This window comes from Callospermophilus lateralis, chromosome 13 (assembly GCF_048772815.1).
Source record: "Callospermophilus lateralis isolate mCalLat2 chromosome 13, mCalLat2.hap1, whole genome shotgun sequence".
In the NCBI taxonomy this organism is placed as follows: Eukaryota; Metazoa; Chordata; class Mammalia; order Rodentia; family Sciuridae; genus Callospermophilus; species Callospermophilus lateralis.
The window spans coordinates 54,498,483-54,517,008 of record NC_135317.1 but is presented as its reverse complement, the minus strand read 5'-3'; the positions used below and the strand labels follow the sequence as shown (position 1 = coordinate 54,517,008).

The 18,526-nt window shown below is 33.6% G+C and overlaps 1 protein-coding gene across 3 annotated transcripts in view; it reads left to right on the top strand.

The window, feature by feature from the left end:
* Positions 1–18,526, top strand: part of Akt3 (AKT serine/threonine kinase 3) — a 282,729-nt gene that overhangs the window by 29,342 nt on the left and 234,861 nt on the right. Inside the window, exon 2 of one of the 3 annotated variants that reach the window (XM_076832056.1) lies at positions 15,708–15,769. The exons of the other annotated variants lie outside the window; for them this stretch is intronic. The gene's annotated coding sequence lies outside the window, so the exon portion shown is untranslated. The remainder of the gene's footprint in view (positions 1–15,707; positions 15,770–18,526) is intronic. 3 annotated transcript variants of the gene reach the window in all.

Sequence of the window (18,526 nt, the reverse complement as noted above, 5' to 3'; positions counted from 1 at the left end):
TGGTTTCTGGAAATTCCAGGATTCTCATTCAGTAGATCTGGGTTGGAATCTAGAGCCAATGAAATAATTTATCTGCCAAATACTTACTGAGTACCTTCTATCATATTGTGATTTTGATTTATGTAGGTAGTATTAAAAGGTGTCCCAGCTACCTACTGTTTATTTCGAGGACAGAGATAATAAGCAAGTCAATAAATAAAAATAATAATTTCATATATTGATAAGTGCTGCGGACAAAGGTAAACTAGGTATATGCTAGAGAGTTATCCTGGCAGAGGAAGGAAGTAACTTTGTGTGGGGTGATCTTGGAAGGAGTCTTTTTTAACATTGTCTTTTTAAAAGAATTATTTTTTTAATGTATGGTAAGATATATTATATATAATTTTCTATCTAAATCATTTTGAAGTGTATGATTTTATGTCATTTGGTAAATCATACCATTATGCAGCCAATCCCTACCATCCCTATCATCTTCAGAACTTTCTTTACCTTGCAGTACTGAAACGCTATTCATTAAACAATAAATCTCTCTCTCACCTCCCAGCCCCAGCAACCAACATTCTTTCTGTTTCTGTGAAGTTGACTATTCTTGGTACCTCTTATAGGTAGAATCATACAATGTCTTTGTTTCTGGCTTATTTCACTGAATATAATGTCTTCAAGGTTAATCACATTGCAGCATGTGTCAGAATTTCCTTCCGTGGAATAATATTCCATTGTATGGATTGACCACATTTTGTGTATTCACCTTTGAGCTGAGATCTGAAGAATGAAATGGGCCATGCATATAACTAGAAGAAGGATATTACAAGTTGAGGAAAGAGCAAGTGCAGAGGCCCTGAGCAGTAAACTTTGTGATTGTCAAGGAATAAATAGAAGGTCAATATAGCTAAGATAGAGTTAAAGAGCAGGAGAAAAGGGTATTAGTTGGAATCAGAGGTAGGCATATATATAGGCTATATCATTTCAGACTTTGAAAGAAATTGGCTTATTCTAAGTATAGTTGGAAGCTGTTTATTGAAAGTTTTGAGCAGGAATATGAATCACTCTGATTTTCATTTAACAACAAAAGTAAGAAATCACCCTGGCTACTGGTAGTTTCAGGCATCCCAGTGGATTTTGATGCAGGTCTGTGATCAGACTTTGAGAAGTATTAATTTAGTCCTTGTGATGAGCCCTTTAGTCTGTATCCTGAGTTGGCTGATCTCAAAATAGCTGTATCAGGACTTCTGACTAAAAATGGGAGACTGGTTACACTTTTATCTCTTCTCCAACTCCAGTCCCTGCCAAAATGGAAGAAATAGAATGAATGGGGAGAGAGTACAACAGAAGACAGAAATTCTGATACTTTTTTGAAATAACAAAGCAGATGGACAGGTAGTGACGGACTCAACAAAGGTAATGTCACAGTACCTGTAAAGGTACAATAATACTCATATAAAGTGTAATACTATGTGTTAAGTTCCCAAGAGGCAACAGCATTTGAAAGCAGCAGATACTAAGGAAGGTCAAGGTCAAAAGTGGAAACTTTTCCCTGGGGGTTTAATTGGAAAATCTGGGTACTTTGGCAGGTAGAATCCTCAGGTTGTTTCATGTGTACCCTTACAAGTGGATAGTCATTTCTACCCAAAGTCCCTGGGCTTTGGGACCAAAGCTTTTTTTTTTTTTTTTTTTGTATAGTTAAAGATGAGATACCTGGATTCTGAAAACCAGGGGCATGGGTGACTGATTGGTTTAAAACAGGGAGATCTAGGGAAATATACATCTGAACTATGGAGTTCTTGGCTCTCTTTCTCTGCTATCCTAGAACTTCAGTTAAGCCTGTCCTGACCACCCCCTGCAGAAGATTGAGATTATCAGCATCTAAAGATACTGGTAGTTTAGCATTGAGAGCCCCTTGTGAACTCCACAAGTTGTCAAGCCCTGTTCCTCTACCACAGGTCTTGCAGTCAGTTCTTTTCAGGACCTTATTCTTAAAAGATGAACTAATAATCCAAGACCATTGGACTTTGGGGGGAAGCTACCAGTGTTAAAAAGAATGGTCAAAACAAAGACATGGAGAAAGGAGTGGTATTTGCAGCTTTGAGAGAAAACAGACCCCATAGAGATCAAAAGAAAACACAACAAAAAATCCTTCTAATATCAGAGAAGACATACATTTCTCTCTCCACTATAATAACAGGAGAACACAAAAGCATAAATCCATGAAGGTCGAGAGAACTTGGTGAGAGATGACAGCAGATGAACAGTATTAACTAAATATTTGAAACCAGGAACTGATGCATGAGTGTTAACTAATTTAGCAGAGATTAGAAAACAACAGCTTATTCCAACTTAGTGGGGGGTAATTGTGCAATTAAAAAATGGGTCTTCTTTTAATTAATGATTTGGTTGCTCTGTTTATGTTACTAGCTTTTATTTTTTGAGCAGTATATTTTCAGTTGAAATTATTAATAGACTTTTCACTAGTGGAGAAGTCAGAATTATTAAAATGTAGTTCTTATTTTCTCATTGTTGTCTTAGGCATTGCAGACTGCTTCTTGTGATTGAGTCAATATTTCACAGGAGTGAATAGATACTAATGCTTTTCTTGGTGGCTCTGACAGTGGTATTGAAAAGAATGCTGGAAATTACAAACAGTTTTCAATTTAAGAATATGTTCTGAATTTTGTTTGTAAAGTAGTTGTTTAAAACTTGATATTTCCTCTTATAATACTGTAATAAATAGTGGTTATATTCTGATCAAACTTGAAAAGATATGTCAGCAGCAGTTACATCTGCATTGGTGAGTTCTCAGGGAGCTCTAATCACTTTGTATATTTTCTTGTGGAAAAATGTGAGTGTGTGTGTGCATGTGTATGTGTGTATATTATGGTAAATGGCTTCATGGGTTCTGAAGAGTCAGACAGCTTGAATTCAAATATTTTCTCTGCCTTTTTTCTGTTACATAACCTCAAATAATTTGTTTCTGAGTTTCAGTAAAAAGAGCATTATATCTAATCAGAAGGTAGTTGTGATGATTAAGTGAAATTGAAGTAGTTAAAGCACTCAACCTACCTCCTGGACCCTGTAGGGTAAATAAATGTTAGTTTTTTCACTTTTACCTTTCTGTGGCATGTGGTAAGATGAAACATTATTTTTGTAGAGCCTAAGACAAGTGTAGGTCAGTGGAAAATGTATAAAACTTTTGAAATTTAATTCCTATTATATTAAATTCTGTCTTATTTGCAATAGCTATGTCCCTTGTCATTCAGTGTATTTGTCATTGCATTACTGATAGGAAGAACATAGAGAGTGAACTCAGACCTCCAAGGCTCTAGCTAACCTCCTGTTCTGTTCCAAATTAAATGCATAATGTTGTGTGTGCTACTTCCCCACTTTGGGTCTTACTCCTGATTTGCAGAGTGAAAGCATTTTATTATAAGGTGAGTTTTTAAAAGTTTGTTTCTCCTCTAACATTCTCTAATCCTGTAAAATGTGAAGCTGAAGACATTTTTTGAGAACTGAGATATTTGTGTTAAGGCTTGTGATTTACTATTACAAGCTCAATTTATTATGTTTGGAGGATTTGAGATGATTGGAGATTATTAGACTGATAGCTAATGTTGACTTTATCATTGGAAATCAGTTCTAGCTATGAAACCTATTTTTGAGTAGAAATATACTAGGAATGGCCATTGCTTTTCTTCCCACAGAGATAAGTGATTTCTTGATGTTCACCTGAAGCTGTCACCTTTTTTTTTAAGAGTCATCTAAATTTTACCCTTGATCTTGTTAATCCTTCTCTCCCCTCATAGCTGTGAACATTTTTATTTCTAAGATGATAGGGAGTGTGGGTATGTGTGCACTTTACTTTTATGGTTAATGTTTGTAAAGCTAATCACAGTTAATTTGTCACTGCCAGAGGAGTCCTCTGACCCTCAGGCTACCATCACAATATTTGCTTTTATGATATCTTTACTTTTTCATAGTCTGGATTACATATGTGTATAACTTCATAATTTCAGCCAGACTGAAAGCTCAGTGAGGACAGTGACCACATCTTTTATTGACTTTTTAAAAAAATTTATTTGTCTGGCACATAATTGGTATTCACAACATATTTTTAAAAATAAATGAACAGATGAACGTTGTTTCCCCACAAATAACGATTGAGTAGAATATAATGGTAAGTAAAAACCTTAAACTGCTTATTAGGATTAAATTTGTAACTTTTGCTATTACCAAATTGAGTTGAAAAGGAAAAGACTAATCAAGATGGTTGTATAAATGACTTTTATTATTGTTTGTGTAAGAACAGTGAACATTCCCTAGTACAGGAAGCAACTTTTAAAAACTGCTGGCAGAACTAAGAAGTCAGACTGTCCTTGACCCTTAGAACAAATGTTTTAGAGCCAAGTTTCCTTAAATCTTATGTTGAGAATCCATATTTTGACACAATGGAAGAATTATTTTATCAACTTTTGGTCTTCTAAAACAAAGGACCTAACAAAAATTGCTAAAAAAATAAAAACTTTCTTTTACTAGTTCTATTTTTAAAAAGTTGCCTTTCAAGTGCATAGCACTTTAAAATGAGCTCAGCTATATTAGCAGATAAACATGTTGATTCATTCAGTCCACAGCTAGTGAATGAAGCCTGGAGGGGCACAGTTTGTTCTGTACCCCACCCAGTGGCAGAATGTTTTTCTTCCTCTTGTTCCTATTGGGGGAAGGGGACTGGAATAAGTGACTGCTTATTTAGGTTCACCTGAATTGTTGAAGAGGAAAGAGGAAATTTTTTTTTTTAGCATTTACTTAAGCCTTTTTTTTAAATCTTAATTTTTGTCATTAGCAAAGATTTGCCTCTCATCCTGTGCTCATACTATAATATCCATGTTGAAAAATAACTTGTTGACACATATTTCGTAGTTTTTAACAAAAAAATTTTATTTAATGCTCTATTTTGAGCAATCCGTTTTTTAGATTTTACAAGGTTGAGGTGTCCGCAGTTGTATTGCATTTTGAGGGTGGACTTAATTTTGTAAGCAAGAAGTCTGCTTTATCCAGTAGAATTAGGATGATAGAAATACTTGCCTACAATGAATTTGTGGGTAGATATTTTATGATGTATAGAATTGTTGTAAACCTATATAATCCTTGGTATAGCTTTTTAGATATGATAAAGATATGTGCCATCTACTGTTAACATAACTCTACCATAAATTTGCAAAGAGTGATAAGAAATTTTCCCTGCTCTCAAGTATCTTACTATCTGTGTAACATTTCCAAATTGTATATCATTAATAGGAAGGCTTCCTCAAAAGTAGATTATTATCTTTGACTAAATTTAGGAAATACTTGGACTAAAGAAAATTGAAAGTTTCTTTAGTATAGGATTCTTAAAAATGTACATTGTTTAATTCCAAAAAATGTTTATACTTTGCAAGATTTTCCAAACTTCATTGACACAGTTTTTTTTTGTTTTTAATTTTTTTCTGGGTGGGATCGGAGGGGAAAGGAGGTTGGGAGAAAGAGTGACAATAGCATGTTTAGAAAGAGGATGATTAATGTGTCATGGAATACAATTTGGAAACATGGGATTAATGTAATATTCTTATATAACTTGTAACTTTGAATGCTGTCTCAAAAGTCTAGCTATTTGCTACAGAATCTCTGTGCTTTTTAATCCTTTCTAGATAAAATGAGGGCCTCAGATCATTTGATTAAATTACTAAATTGAAAATAGATTGGGAAATAGGAGAAGTGGAACCTGTTATCTCTTATTCAGCCTGCCTCAAAGCAGATTAGTAGTTTCTTCCAAAGTAGTTTTGCCTTCTAGGCTTTTTTTTTTTTCCTTCAATAATGTTGTCTTACCTCTTCTCTAGGCACTTTAGCTTGAAAACACAGCCATTACTGACCTTTTCCTTTCTCTTATGCAATGCTATCTTCAGTTCCTATACCAACTACTAATTTTTCCTTAATAATTTCTCAGTTTTCTCCCATTCCCTGTGCTGGTCATTTAGTTTAGATTCACATGAAGTAGGTGATCAGTAAGTATTTATTATATGCTTAAATCTAGACTATGTGATATTTGCTTCTAGGCTTCCCCTACTCTCTAGTCCTTTAGCACTTAATTTGTGTTGTACTGTATGATTTATGTATGATTTCTGCTCTTAAGTTTTTGGTAGCTCTCTGTTGCTTGGGAAAGTGGTCCAAAAGTAACTGTCATCTGTCATCTGCCTTAGACCTCACTACTTTTTGATTTATAGCATATACTTCCTGATTTTTACTTTTCTATATTCTGTATGGTAATATATGTCATTCCTTCTACTTTTAATGCCTTTTTGGGGCCCCAAATTACTATCCCATCAACTGAATTTACTTTAAATATTAATACCTCTTTAATCTCTCTGGCTGAGAGTGGTTATTATTTTTCTCTGAACATATAACTTCTCTCTGTAAATATAACTCTGTATTACTCTTTTGGTCCTATTTACATATGTTATGATGGTTATTAAGTTGCCTCCCACTTATATAAGCTTTTTGTTTCTTGAGGCAATAGGGTATTGATACTATAATCTCCCAATGTCAGTGGATTAGTATAATTTGAATTTTATTTCTTGCTCAGCAAAATAAAAAACTAGTATTCCTGATTGGTAGTGGCATTCTGCCTTGTGACTCCGCCATCTTCAGTAAATGGTTCCTGTCAGCATGCGCTCATCTTTACAAAGCCAGAAAAGGAAAGAGCAGATCATCTGGAGGAGATATTTTAGTGAGCCAAACCTTAAAGTGGTACTTCTGAGTTACCACATTTCATCAGTTAGAACTCAGTCAGATGGCTGTATTTGACTGTAAATGAGGCTAGGCAAAATATGCTTATGAATAGTTTTTTGTGAGCTTGTAATAGTTTGTCAAAGTGTTTAATAGGTTGTGCTCTAATAGTCAGACAAACCTGCATTCTAATTCTAGATATATTACTTACCAGAGATATGATCTGGGATAGGTTACTAATTATCTCATCTGTGACATTTAAGTAATAATGAAAGCAAAGCATTTGGTACTTAGTGATTCCTCATTAAGTTTTAATTGTCACTATCTGTGGCCACGTATCTTATACCTTTTTTGCTTAGATGCCTAATACATATCTATTAAATATATTACAATATGGCTGGTTTAAGGAGTTTCTGGTGTCCTATTTCTTCTCTTTAGATAATAATATTATAGTGAATATTATACATTGGCACATGCCTCTATCCCAGTGACTGTAGAGTTTGAGACAAGAACATTGCAAAGTCAAGGCCAGCCTCTCTAACTCTAACTAACTTAGCAAAATAAAAAATAAAAAGGACTCAGGGTGTGATTCAGTGGTAAAGAACTCCTGGGTTTAATTCTCAATAATCCTCACCAAAAAATTATGGCAAAACTATCAAGAGTTCTGTCTATATTATAACTTATAAGTTATGCTATACTTCTATTAACCAAATTGAGCACGTCATAAATATACTTTAGAAAGAAGAATGAACAATACTTTTGGACAGGTTAAGAGATAAAGTAGGAAAATCTTGGAAGAGGTAAAAAGAAGAAGATGGAAAATAGGAAGAAAAAGACTAAACAGTACTAAAATACAAGTAAGAAAATTTCCAGCATCAAAATTATAGACTTTCAGAAACAAATGAGAAAAAATTGGAAAATTTTAATGAAGTGAATCAATATTCAAATTTGAAGAAAAAAATATATATTTTTTCAGATCAAAAGTATCTATTAAACCCCCTGCATAATGGTTGTTGATAAAACCCACACGAAGGCATATCATTGTGAATTTAAGAAATAGATCCACATGTAAAGGATCAGGAATCAGAATGGTATTAGACTATGCAACAGTAGAAGCAAGAAACAGTGGAGCAGGAAGATCTTCAAAATTCTGAAGAAACATGAGTTGTACTAATATAACTATTAATTATATTCGAGAATAGAATAAAGATATTTTCAGAGAGAAAAGGTCTCAAATTCATCACCCACAAATCCTTCCTCAGGAACTTGGTTAATGTAGCCCAGTAAAACAAGGGAAGCTGTATGCGGTGACTGGGAGGCTGAAGCAGGAGGATTTCCAGTTCAAAGCTAGTCTCAGCAATTTAGCGAGGCCCTAAGCAACTCAGTGAGACTGTGCCCCTAATAAAATACTAAATAAGTCTGGGGATGTGGCTTATTGGTCGAGTGCCCCTAAGTTCAATCCCTGTTACCTAAAAAAACCAAAAAACAAAACAAAACACCACCACAAAAAAAACATGGGAATAAATCAAGGAGAAGCAGGCCTGAAAAAGAGACAAGAGCAACATAGACCCAGGATGGGGTAAAAAGAGTACCCAGGATGATAACCGTGTACCTGGCCCACAATCCCCAGGCCAGACAGGAATACATCAGATGACAGGGAAAGACCTCTTCCAGAAGATGAAATTAATAGAAATCTGATGGGAGTGAGTATATTCAAAGAGATTTCTCAGACTGGAGAGGCTAAGTGAACTAGGGATAAATACATAGTAGATAAGTATATGAAGGTAAGTATGTAGAAAACTAGGTATATGAGAAACCAGTTATTCCAAGGAAAACAAAATGTTATGCAGTAAAAGATGATTATTATTTACTGCTTGGCTCAGCTCTGATCGTAATGATATATAACCCTTAAATATTGATCTAATCAAAGTTAGGTTAAAACCATATTGAAATGATGGAGTTGGGATGTGTGGAGAGTATCAGGACTAGGAAATAGAGCTAAATCTTAAACTCCTTCAACAGGTAATTTCTGGATAGACGAAAGAAAGCTTTTGGGGAAAGTAAATTTTGGAGGTGGAGCTACAAACTAGTTTTTTAAATTTTTCTTTCTTTTTCTTTCTTTTTTTGGGTAAATACCAGGGATTGAACCCAGGGGCACTTAACCACTGAGTTACATCCCCAGCCCTTTTAAAATTCAGTAATTGAAACATTTATAGTGCATCACCAATAGTTGTGGGATTGAAAGAAACTTTAGAAAAAATTAGATACTATCAGAAAAAACAAATTTTCAGTCTCATTCCAAATGAAAATGCAATTTTTTTAAGTCTCTCTCTAGAAAGTATTACAAAGTCATTGTTATATGAAAAGGTAGTCAACTACTATAAAGCCAGTACAGGTAGGAAAAAGTTACTGTAAAAGTGTACCAAGGAATTAATTATTGAAAGTACTATGATATTTAGGGTTTGTTATGTGATTGCAAAAAATTGGTTATTTGATGTAGTTTCCTTTTTCATTTCATTGAATTTAGGACCTAATTTTATTTTCATAATTTTGCATTCCTTTTCTTTTGCATTATGTTACAGCTCTACAGAGGTGACCTGAATTCACCTCTGAACTTCCTTTTGTCTGTCTCATTAATTTGTTTCACATACTTACCTCATTCATTTACTCAAGTGGATTTTGTTTGTTCTTGTGTCAGGTCTTTTGCACTTTCCTTAGCTTTTTGAGGGACTTTTCAGTTTTTACTTCTGAGAGCAGATTTCTTTTCAGACCATCTTTGAATACTCAATCTAGATTATACTTTTCTTTTCTGATTTGTACATCACCCATTTTGTTTTGGTAGCATTTACCAGCATACTTTTGTTTGCATTTTTATTGACTGCCTCTATCATTTGGAATAAAAGCTCAATGTATGAGAGCAATATTGTTTACTGCTGTATTCCCATATCTAAGAATAGTGCCTGGACCATACTAGGCACTCAACAGACTTGTTGAATGAAAATTACTAGTGAGTTATTAATGAACTTGTGCTTGTACCTTTTGCCATGTATTTATTTACTAGTGAAGTTTCTAATTTTGTTAATTTTCTGTGATGATGGTTTGTTTTTTCTTTTTGTGTAAATGCTTTTTTATTTTTGCAGTGCTGAGTGGATCAAATCCAAGGTGTCTTATATGCTATGAAAGTGTCTACCACTGAGCTAAATATATAACCCCCAGTGCTGTGTAAATGCTTTTGACCCTTTTCTGTTGCAAATGTTGATTATCTATAATCTATCACTTATTTTGGTTAGGAATATTTTGTTGTAATTTTTTTTTTGTAGAATATTAAAATAATCAGAAAGATAAGAACATAGAAACATATAAGTGCCCAAGAACCCATTTCCTAGCTTGGTTGTTTTTTTATCATCATCCTTTTTTTTCTAAATTAAGATATACTTGAAGTTTATGTGTCACTCTAATTTTAGTCCCTTTCCTTTTTTTTCCTTATCTGGAGGTATACCTAGTTCAGTGTTTATCATTCCCACACATTTATATTTAAAATTTTTTTGTGTATAGATGCATATATAAAAATGGAACAATAGAACTGAAATGTTTTCAAACTTAACATAAATGGTACACCGCACATATCCTCTGTAGTCCTTTTAAAAAAAATGTCATGTTTTTCAAGATGCGCTAATGTTGATACATGGAATTCTAATCTCTTCGTTTTCACTGCTGTGTGGTATTGACTGAGTAAACTTTACTTAACTCTTATTCTATCAAAAGGCCTTTGGGTGGTTGCCATTCTTTCCTGTTACAAACAGTAGTACAATGAATGTTTCTGTACCTGGCCCTTATGTGGAATGTTTTCTAGTATCAATATTGTGAAATTTTTTCTAGGACCTGTTATTGTGACTGGAAAATTTTCAAGTGCTAGGACAGGCTCATCTTTTACCTTGACCGGATTTTGTATCTTGTTTCCTAAAGTGATTGTTAAATGTCCACTTCTACCAATACTTTTACAAGACTTGTCATTTCACTATCCTTTGCCTTAATTTTATTTTTCATATATAGTTTTAAAAAATCGGATATGTGAGAAAATATTTAGTGACTTAAATTTGCATTGCTTTTGTTTCTGGTTGTGTTTCTTCTATTCTTATGATTATTGCTATTTAATTTCCCTTGTAAGTTGTCTTTTCTCTGATTTGTCCTCTAATCTCATCCCCTTTTTATATTATGTGATTTGTCTTTCTTTTATTGATTTGTAGGCATCCTTCAGGTATTTTGGATATTAATCATTTGTTATCTGAACGGGAAATATCTTCTTTCAGTTTGTGGCTTTTCTTATTCATTAAAAATGTACTTACATTGTACTGAAATTTTCACTTTAATACATTTACTTGTCTTTCAGGTTTTGCTTCTGGCATCATACTTAAGAACATCATTCTCTATGTTGAGGTTATAATGACTGGCACATCAGAAATATTACTGTATAACAAATTACCACCAAAATGCATTTGATGAAAACTAGCAAAAATCATTTCTTATTAATTCTTAGTTTTTGTGGGTCAGAGACATGAAAGCAACAAGGCTTAGTGGTTCTGGTTCTGGTCTTTTCTGAGGTTGTAGTCAAGATATCAGAGGGCTGAAGTCAAGACATTTTAGTATAAGTGTTGTTGGAGGATTTGCTATCTTTTGGTAGAAGGCGCCAGTTCTTATGGTTCTTTACTAGGGCTGCTCGATTGTCCTAATATTAAGGCTGGCGTAATAAATAATCCAGGAAAACAGGCAGAAACTTACCTTTCTGAACTATCTTTTGAAGTCACACATTGTCCCTCCACCCTGTTCATAATTGGAGGAGACTACTGTGTCTTTTTATTGTTTTTCCACATGGAACACTCTGATACCAAATAATTGTTTATTTTTTTCCACATCAACCTGTTCTCCAGTTCTCTGGACACCAGCTGGTGACTTGTAGTTGAATTCAGTTTTGCACAATTTGTGTATACTCTACAAATTAAGGGCTTAATTCCACAAAAGTGCCCCTTCCCCATTTTTTGTCTATTGCAAATCTGGTCCAGCTGTACTTTGGTCTATTAGTTATAAATTGAGGGTTCCCACCACTTCTTCCTTGGCTTCAATAATTTGCTAGAATGGCTTGCAGTACCCAAGAAAGAACCTCATTTACAGTTGTCAATTTATTATAAAGGATATTTTACTGAATGCAGATGAATATCCAGATGAAGATGTAGACTAAGGTCTGAAAGGTTTCCTGAACACAGAAACTTCTGTGTGGGATTAGGATATGCTACTCTTCAACACTTAGATGCCTTCATTATCCTGGAAGCTCTTCAAACACTGCAGTTTAGATATTCATATGTAGGCATGATCAAATAACTGGTTGTTGATAATTAACTCAATTTACCGCTTCTTTCTCTCTTTTGTTAGGGACCTGGGACTAAGACTAAATATCCTATCCTAACAAAAGATACTCCCTTTACTCAGGAAATTATAGAGGCTTTATATTTGGTCTTTGTTCCTAGCTTCTGGGATCTTGGCACAAAGCTCCTAAAGCCTCTTATTTTATCACGGGCTTCATTCAATACCAGAGTATAAAGATCATTGGAGGCCATCCTGGAAATTAGCTACTAAAGTCTCATATTTTCTTATAAAATTCTTTCATATTTAGGCTTTTAATTCACTTGGAATGCAGCATGTATGCATGTATGTATGTGTTTATATGTCGGTGATATTAAGAAGGGAATTTAAATATTCTTCCTAAGGTATAACAATTGTCCTAATTCTTCATTGAATAAAATATCATCATTATTCCATTTATGTGTGGGTTTGCTTCTGGAGTCTGTACTTCTCTGCTATGGTCTGAATGTTTGTGTCCCCTTATGCCACATCCATATGTTGGAACCACATATGGTTTAATAGTGTCATAGTATTAAAGAGTTAGGGCTTTGAGAAGATAAGTCTTAAGGGCAGAACTCTCATGAATGAAATCAATGTTATTATAAAGGAGACCCCAGGCAGCTAGCTAGCTCTTTCTACCTTCTGAGGAATAGGCTCTTACCAGACACTGTTAAAATTTGTGTTGGAATCTTGCTTATTTTAAGGAAAATAAAAATATGACCATTTTTCATTAAATAAAAGTAATAGATGCTTACCAAAGATTTGTGAAATACAGATATAATTTTAAAAAGTATCCACAGTACCATTACCCAAACATTACTATTATCAGCATTAGGAATCCTTCATGAGTTGATATTGTAAAAATCTTTTTGTCTATAAAGGAGAGGTAATAAAATATTTAGTTGTATTTTCTTACCTTGTCATGAAGGAACTGGGGAAGGAAGAACAACAAAGTAATACTTTAAAAAAGCAGGATATGAACTGGACAGCTGCCAGACTGGTTGTGCTGAGCCTTTTTATGTATACCTTTTTAATGTTTGATTTTGACGTGTGAGTGTATTATCTGTTTAAATTTTTAAAATGACTTGTAGTATGACTTACACCTAGTTTTGACATAGTACATGTTTACATTTTATAGTTCCAGATCACTAGCCTATAGCATGTTTGTTCATTTGTTTGTTTTCCATCCAGTTCTGGGGATTGAACCTAGTGTTGTATCTACATAAAAATATTCAAAGGTTTGCTTTAATCTATTTTGTTTGATATTTTGCCTGAGCTGCATCTTATTAAATTAAATTGCCCAGACCGTCCTCAAACTTGGGATCCTTCTGCTTCAGTTTACTGAGGAGCTGGGATGATAGGCATGCACCACCGTGCCTGGCTGTCATTATGTTCGCAGCACAGTATGTATAGCCAGTGTCTGTCTCAATGGATCATACTTTGCCAGGCCAGCTTCATACTTCATATTCTAGTGATTGTGAATTTCTTAGTTTTTCTACACCTCAGCACAGTTTCATACTTGTGTATGTTTTATCTATCTTCTTCATCTTCATACTCACCTTTTAAGAACCATTTTGTATCTTCTTTGTCTGAACCTCTGCAAGTCTTAATTGATTCTCTCAACGTACTCTGTATTTGACTATCATATTATTTATATCATATTATTCAACAGTCCCACTCTATCCACAATATCTAAATTCCTGTTTTTTCTTTTTTCCTTGATTCACCTAGAGTCATGAATCTTGTGTTATGGTTTAGATATTTGGTGTCCCTCAAAGCTCATATGAGAGACAATGCAAGAATTCCTTGTTTGAATGAGGAATTAATAAGGTCAGATCTGAGCAAGATCATTACTTTCATGTTTTGTGTAGGGGCCTTTGAAAAAGAAGGAGATGAGATATGGACATCTATTAACATATAAACTACAGTGTTTGCAACAGCCAGCCACATTTCCAAATTGCATGTTTTTGTGCATGTAGTCCCTTCAACCTAGAATTCTCTCATTCCAACAGTGAGAGTCTGCTCATCTTTGAAAATACATTTTATATGTTACTTCCACTAGCAGGCTTTGATAAATTCCCTTCCAAATGTAATTGACTTACCTATTCTGACTGACTTGCATTTACCATATTTTTTTCTTCTCTACTTCTTTCATGCTGGTTACCTTAACCATCCCCACAGTTGCTCTCTCCTGGTAACCCTTGTTTTGCTTTATTTTATATACTTATAAGGTACTTATCACCTTGTATTATTGCTTGGTAGTATTTTTTTGTTGTTGTTTATTTCAATAAAAATTTATTGGGGTCCAGGCCCCAAAGAACTCATTCTTTAGTAGTTCATGTATTTGTCTTTACTATGATTAGATAAGAGTTCCTTATGCGCAAACTTATTTTTATTTCTTATACTTAGCAAAATTGGTAATACATCTTACACACTCAATCATGTAAGACATCAATGGGACAGTATTAGTTAAAAGTTGGGTTTAAATCCTGGCTCCACCACTGTCTCCTGAATCCATTATAGGGATGTTATTCAGCTTGTCTGAGCTATAATTTTCTCATCTAAAGATGGAGAAATAATAGTACCTATCCATATTACTCTGTTCACGCTGTCATGAAAACATAAGATAGACTGAGTGGCTTAAACAACAGAAATTTATTCTCTCACAATTCTGGAGGCTGGATGTTTGAGGGTGCCAGCATGGTGAAGCTCTTTGGCCTCATCTAATCCTAATCTGCTCCCAAAGGCCCCATTTCCAGATATATTACACTGGGGATTAGGACTTCGAACCAAGAACTTTTGGAAAACAAACATTCAGTTTACAACAATATCTCATATTGCAGTTATGATAACTTATGGAAAACATTCAGCATTTTGCCTCTAACATAAGAATTGATATTTATTTACTCTATCATCATCATCATCATCATCATCGTCCTCGTCTTAGAATAAATTTTCTGTTTGGGGTACTGAAGAAAACCTGCTTTTCCTTCATGGAAATATAACATGAATTAAGAAAGGTAATGTAGGAAGAAGAGCAAAGTTTCAGGCAGGCTGGTGGGGAACAGTGTTTCCTTCATTGTATCAGTAACAAAGGAGTTAGGTATGAATTTCAGGTTTGTAGATGTGTTCTCATTTTGCAAAGAGTAGAAGAAAAGAAAAGCTTTGATGTTCTTCATACATAAATGACCTTTAAAATGCAGTTTTTAAATTTGTTTTTATTCAAATCTTTTTAAAAAAATTCGTGATAGATTGTTTTTTTTTTTTTTTTTTTTTGGGTAAGCCTTGGAAACCAGAAGTGCCATTTAGAGCTTTACCTACAAATAATGCTTAATTTGTTTTTCTGGAATTTGAAAAGTTATTTTTAAACATTTTGAATCCCAAACATATTTTGATATTTTAAAATTAGATTCCATATAATCTATTCTTATTCTTTAGGATTTAGACTTTCTCCTCTCTAAGTTGAAATTTAGGACTGATATTTATTAGCCTTTCTGGAACTATTAAGAATTTCTATTCTTTCATTTTTGGCAATAATTGTCTCCACATTTACTTTATAGAGTCCTCTTTGGTGGAGCCCACAGGCGGAGAGGAAGCACGGGATTCATAAGATGGCGGGCGGGTGAGTGATTGAGAATTTGGGGTAGAACTTCCGAAAAAAAAAGTCATAGTGGTTGCTCCTTAACAGAAATAAAATGTGAAGTTTAAGTTTGGATATAACATTGTCTTGTTGAGGTCTATAAAGACAGTATAGTGGTTTTGATGTAATGTAAATTTCAAAATGATTTATATGGCATACCTGTCATGTTGTCTATACTATGATTTTATCAACTTTCAGAGACTTAGCCCACAGTTGACACTTTGGGGAAATGTAGAGCAAATGGTATATACCAAAGTAGATCTTTTCTTTGGTGATAATTGTGAAAGATGTTTTATTAAATTATAGTTTGGGGATTTTCTTTTTTTAAATAATAAAATTTTCAATTCTTATCCATAAATACTATTTTAAGCAAATATGCTTCCAGAACCACAGAAATGAAACTTTAGAGAAAATAAGGAAGAATTACAGAGACACTATCTAGTTAATATGAACATTAGATAATCATTAAATAACATTTTCATTCAGAAGAAAAATGACCCATGCCCAAGATAACTTTATTATAGTATACATTATATAAACTCAAAGTTATGATTTTTTAAAACAACAAATCAGTATTTTTTTTAATATTTATTCTTTTAGGTGGGCACAATATCTTTATTTTATATTTATGTGGTGCTGAGGATCAAACCTAGTGCCTTATGCATGCTAGGCGAGCACTCTACCACTGAGCCACAACCTTAGCCCCAGTATTTTTTTTTTTTTAATAAAGTAAAAAAGGGAGTAAGTCATAATCTTGAAAGGAGAGGAGCCTGTAAAAGTGGAACCATATACAAAAGGAGAAAAGTTTATGACGTCTGGCAGGTAGTTATGTTTCGTGCCATAAAAACAATCTTAAATTAATATGCTGAGTTTACTAGTGAATTTATGAACTTTTGAATACTTCATGTTGTAATTATTCTATTAGTGCAACTGTTTTTTAAGTAATACTATAAAGTAGGTAGAAAAAGGTGGTCTCAGGATTCTTTTCCGGCCTTTTCTTTTTCTTGTTTCTTCAATCTCCTCAATGAATCATAGGCCTTTCCCTGTTTTGTTACTATCAGAAGAGATTGCTAGGGCTTGATAAGTAATCTTTAACATGGTGAGTAGACATTAAATGGATATTAAAATTATCCATTAATAGATTATTTTACATTTAATTGGGGGACTTGAAGCTCCAAATAGAATTTCCTGATGCTAAAACCTCAAACACTGACATCTGTTGGGGGAAACATGTTTAGAGAAGAGTTTTTTGAATCTGCCCCTCATATTACAACTTCTTGCCAGGTAGGAAGAGAATTAATTTTTTTATATGCTGGTGTCTGGCTATCTGGCCTTTACACATTATCATGTGATTCTCAAAGTGAGATTCTGGAATAAACATTCTTATTCACGTTATTTAAAAGATGAACTAAAAGAGGTACAGAAAGATGCAGTGGTCTTCTAGAAGTGGTCACAATGAAAGCTTATGTTAAAATCAGGACTTTAAAATTACAAAGTCTTTGCCTTTTCCACTAAATCATTATTTTATAGTCATTTTATTCTTTTGTTTTACCCATACTTTGCAAACATGACAGTCTCTTTACATATCCTCAAGAGTTCCTTTGCATGACTCTAGAGAAATGCTTTCCCAGTTCCTTTGTGAATCACTCTACTAGACCATGCTGCTTGTAATTTGATTAGGATTGCTTGAATTTTTCTTTGTGTTTTTGGCTAAGAATATAGCAGATATGATGAAGAATTATAACATTCAGATAGTCATATATTGGGTTTTAATTGTTTGCTTTTCTAAGCAGATTAGCCAACTCTGAAGTTTATACTGAGTATAAGCAATGTTTGGTGAGTTATATGTGAACTTGAGTATTTGGGAATTATAGAAAGAATTAACAAATTTCTTGTTGTTGACATTCTTAAACAGGTGTATTCAGTATTACAAACAGTTTGAAAATATTCATTCAACAAAGAATTTTAAAGTACTTATCATGTGCCAGGGCTATTTTAGATTGTGGACTAAATGCAACATGAAAAACACATGGTCTCTGTTCTCAATGAGATGACACAAACATGAGATAACTATTAGAATGCATTATAATAATTATCGAATTAGAGATATGTAGAAAGAAAAACTTAATTGAGCTCAAAGGACTAGATTTGGTGAAGAGATTAGAGTTTAAAGCTTAAGTGTTTTCTTGACCACAAGAGAATTTATGATCTACTCATACATAATACATATATAACTTTTGTATATAAACTATGTTTTCCCTCACATGTATATACAAATGCAGTGTTAGGGTTGAACATTTAGCCTCTCTTCTTTTTCTCAAAATCATACATAATCATGTATATCTCCTTCTCTGCAAGTACATTGTAGAAGGTTTTTTTTTTTTCTTCTGGTTTTTGGAAGTATGGAGATTCTTCATTCTTTAAAGCATGTAGTGGTGAATGATAGATAATTGTGGTGGGAAACGTAGAAGAGCACAGGGTAATGGAACTATCTAATAATTTTCATTTTTTACCATCACAGACTTTTTTTCTCATGTAGAATAATCTGAAGATTGAAAGAGAAACTAGCTAGGTTCTTGAGCTGAAAATGAAGTTAGAGAAGAGTTGTCTGGAGGAAACTGTTGTCTGTGGTTTATTTTTTGGGCACATTTTGGTTGTTAATGGCTTTTTTTGTGAATTATGTACTTAGAAAGGGGTTCCACTTTGAGTAAGCACCTATACATGTATATGTATCTCTAT